The sequence below is a fragment of the Ambystoma mexicanum genome, chromosome 4p (assembly GCF_040938575.1).
Source record: "Ambystoma mexicanum isolate Mex_15411 chromosome 4p, UKY_AmexF1_1, whole genome shotgun sequence".
NCBI classification, from domain to species: domain Eukaryota; kingdom Metazoa; phylum Chordata; class Amphibia; order Caudata; family Ambystomatidae; genus Ambystoma; species Ambystoma mexicanum.
Window position 1 is genome coordinate 1243025608 of NC_090927.1, and position 4349 is coordinate 1243029956.

The 4349-nt window shown below is 46.7% G+C and overlaps 1 long non-coding RNA gene across 1 annotated transcript; it reads left to right on the forward strand.

Annotated features, from left to right (window-relative positions):
- The first annotated feature begins 271 nt into the window (after window positions 1-271).
- Window positions 272-1469, forward strand: LOC138452675 (uncharacterized). The gene is made up of 4 exons (XR_011260306.1): window positions 272-397; window positions 490-593; window positions 818-933; window positions 1297-1469. It is a non-coding gene; the product is annotated as an uncharacterized lncRNA (long non-coding RNA).
- Window positions 1470-4349: the final 2880 nt, after the last annotated feature.

Here is a 4349-nt window from a genome sequence, read left to right on the forward strand (position 1 = left end):
GGTTTTGGTCTTTACCAACATGAAGGATTTATTATTTTTATTTTTACACGGCATTGTGTTTTATGTGCCTTTATATTGTTTTACATTGATGAGCAGACACTTTTTCCACATTACAATGGACATTTTAAAATGGCGCTCCCATATGCACCAGTTTAAGAGCCACGTTGTGCATTGTGTGCTCAATTAGGACGTCTTCAATGTTTACCACGCACACGCTTAGTCCTAGATGGGCTACTGTTTGTGTCGAGGGTTGTCAGGGAAACCAGTAGACCCAACTCAGCCTGCACGGGGGACGCATCCTTTTGCTCGGAGGCGCTCGCATTCGGGAAGCGTTCATCCGTAAATGCGGCTGTCTTTCTACACGTGTCCGTGTATCCCTTTGGATTCCATTGCAGAGGTAAATATAATATGTTTTCACAGGGGGCCAACTTAGTGCAGACACAGATCCGCACTGATTGAGCTCTCTTGTCCCCTTATTTCTCCATACAGAACATTACAGTTTGGTTTGCGAAATATTTTTTGGGATACTTTAAGATCACCGTGCTAGCAGAGAACACACTCGTTTTCTCCCGTCATATCTTGCAACTTTAGAGGTAAGCCGCGGCTTTACATTTGGCCCTGCTTTTTAGCGCTAACTATATAGAAACCACACAATTGTGTTGATGTACAAGTAACGTGGGACACACGCACCTTTAGCTTTTTGCAAGGCTATTGCTTTTAGAATGTGGCTCAAAAAGGTTACACCATTTTTATTACCTCTTATGTGGGAAGTTAGTATTCAATCTTTAGAATCGCTTTATTTTTGTTTGACCCTTAGGCACTATGCACTTTTGAAAATAACATTTTCCTTCACTGACCGGCGGGAAGAATTGGAACATACGGGTTTACCATGCTCTAAGTGAAAACATATACTCCACCTTCATTAAACTTAAGGTATGCCATCATTTGAATTGCTTGGATGTATTTAATGGAGGCTGATGTAACTGATAGGCATGCCATTATTTGAATGGCCTTGATATATGCAATGGAGGCCGTTGTCACGGATAGGCAACCAATAGCAACTCTGTTTGACTACTTCTGATGTAATTAATGTGCACTCTCTGGCGCACTGGCCACAGGTGGGACCCCCCTAGCTGGGATGACCCGGATGAATATCCTTTACAGATGCCTTTGAACTGCACCCAATGGGATAGACCTATACATGTAATGTCTATGTGAGATTAATAATAATCACTTTGTTTAATTTCTAACATATGAATATGTTGTCTATTGAAACAGCTCTTTATGTTTATTTAGGTTCCACAGTCCAAATCGACTAGGCACAAGAAGAAGGGATGTGTATCCCGAAACGCGTCAGCCACAAATTGTATACATGGACTATCATTGCTTATTGTTTTCATGGTATTTTGTAGACAGTCATTTTGGCTTTTTTACTCTAAGGCTTTATGGTTAACTAATTGTGACTATAATTAAAACCACCTTTTGGTGCCTTTATGAAATCACTGAATGTTTATCTTTATTATTTACCTAATCTGAAAACTATTGTTTAACTATTACTAACGCTATTGAAAGTTGTTGAACCATCCTTTGATGGATTTATGATAGAGTGCAGGGGACGGGAGGGTTCCTACCTTTGGATCCTCGTTTCTCCTCTACATATACTGTTGCAGTGATCCTGTGCCAGGTTCACGTTTCCTCCCCTGCACCTCAAAAAAGTATTGACATTACTTTACACCATTGATTAAATGAATTTCTAAATATACAATATTAGGGAGTGCTTCTACTGATCCACCTTTTTTCACATGATATGATATGATATGGCATTTATAACGCACCTATACACAAGTGTTTCAAGGCGCGACGAGGCAGGGAGGGAGGAACAAGGGGAAGACAGACAACGATCCTACTAGGCCAGGTGTCATTCAGATCGCGCAAGTGCAGGGGTAGGGAGAAGGGAAAAAGTGCAAGGGGAAGGGGAGGGGTGAAGTGCAGTACAAAGTAAGTAGAATAAAAATAAATAGATAGGGCCAGCTGGTGGCAAGTGCAAGGTAAATGCAGACAAGTGCTGGGAAGGGGGGGCTGTAGGGATACAGAGACAGTCCCGCGGTGCAGGGGTTGCCAGGGAGGCAGTGCAAGAGGAGAGTGGTTGGGCCCAGGACCGAGGTCGGTGAGAGTGGCCCAGTTGCAGATTCAGTGCAGTTTCAGTGAAGAATTTAGCAGGGGAGAGGGAGAGAGAAAGCAGAAGGTTATGAGGTGCTTCCGGAACCGGAGATGGTTCTCCTCGAGTTTCAGGGAGGCAGGAAGGCTGTTCCAGAGGGAGGCCCCTGCCGCAGAGAGAGATCTACCCCCAGCTCGTTGCTTCGAGAAGCGGCTAACCCTGAGGGAGTTGGAGATGGATGAGCGAAGGGCTTGGGAAGGAAGATATTTAGGAAAAGAGAGTTGAAGGTATTTAGGCCCCAGGTCCCAGATGGCCTTGTGGACAATGCAGAAGGTTTTGAACTTAATCCTCGCAGCCACTGGGAGCCAGTGTAGAGATTTCAGTCCTGGAGAGATACGGTCCCTGGGCTTGAGGCCAAGGACAAGGCTTGCAGTTCTGTTCTGGATGAGTTGCAGAGGGCGGAGAGTGGAGGCAGGCAGATTAAGATAGAGGCTGTTACAGTAGTCCAGCTTCGAGAGAACCAGGGCTCGGGAGACAGTGAGCTTCTGGGGGAAGGAGAGGAAGGGAAGAATACCTCTTAGGAGGTGCAGCTGGTAGTGTGACTTCTTAGAGACGTCAGGGATATGAGGAGAGAAGGAGAGTGTGGAGTCGAAGATGACCCCAAGGTTTTTTGCCTTGCAGGTAGGAGCAGGAGGAGGGCCAAGAGAGGCTGGCCAGAGAGCTGCAGGGAAGGAGGGAGTCGGTGTGCCGATGAGTAGAATCTCAGTCTTACTGGCATTAAGGCAGAGGTCATTGGCGGCACACCATTCCTGGATAGCAGACAGACAGTCCGAGATGAGGGAAGGAGAGGAGGAGGCCGAGGGTAGCCTGAAAATGAGCTGGGTATCGTCCGCATAGCACTGAAAGTTGGGGCAGAGAGCAGCGATGCGGTGGGCAAGGAGTGCCAGATACTGCTTGAACAGCCAGGGAGAGAGATTAGATCCCTGGGGGACACCTCAGGTGGAGAAAAAGATGTCAGAGAGGAAGGACCCCAGTTGAAAGCAGCCTTGAGCCTCAGGGGGTACCCAGCAACTGCCCCCATATAGTCAGCAGTCTAATCACACGGCAAGATATTAATGATAATGATGTGTTATTTATATAGTACCTTTATCCAAATCGCTTTACAGAGCACATATTTACATACACTATCACCCAACAGAAATTGGTACTCCTTTATCGACCTCGGATGGATGATAGGCTGAGTTGGCCTTGCCAGGATTCGAACCTGCGACCTGCAATTCACTCTCATATCGCAGCAGCGGGCGCTCAGAGAGGCGAGCGCTCAACACGCTGAGCTGTCTTACCAGCAGTACTTATGTCCTGGGGCTTACAGTGTGCGCTTTGCAGCACTCGCGTTACAAGCTGCTTTTGCTAGAGTCCAACCCACCGTCATTTCCATTGGGAGAAACAGAAGTGTTGTCACCTCGTTGCCTCTCAACACTGGTTCCTCCATGTCAGCCACTTGCTTACAAAGAAGGATTCATTACTATTCAGCGGGCATTCAGTGTTTCAGCTCCCTGCCGGCTCGCTGTCTCATTAGCAGCTAGTAACCTTATCTTTATCTCCCTTATAATGAATGCTCCCCCCACGTCTCAGACTGTTTTCTTCTGTAAGCCAAGGGGGGCCCAACCATCATGTTGAAATGGAACCCCCAAACATCTTCAGCCGAGCCTGCTCCACATCCTTTGTGTCCCTGACTCTTACCATTCAGTTTAAGAAGCACAGAGTGCCCAGCATGTCACAGTCAAAGGTGTAGCGACCAGCTATCATAGCTCTCCCGTTTTAGCACTGTAGCCCTTCTCAGAAAGTGGAGTCAATAGACAGCTCAGGTATCCGGCAGACCGGAGTCCGGAGTCCGGTTGAATGGTAGAGTGACCAAAGGACCAGGATTTCTGGGACAATCCCTGGATGTAGGTGTCTGTCTTGACGATTTTTAGCAAATAGAATACTTATACCAGTTTTGAAAGAAAGCGGCATGTGTGGCCTCATGCAAGAGTTAACGTGGTCTTACCTAGACTGGCTGCAGAAACCTGCTCTCTGTTTTCAACATCAGTGAGCAAAAGAAACAGCCGCGCATGAAGTAATCAGTGTGTGCACTGCCTCTCCTTTGCTCATAGGTCCTTTGTTGCAGCGTGAAAAGTTTGAATAAAGG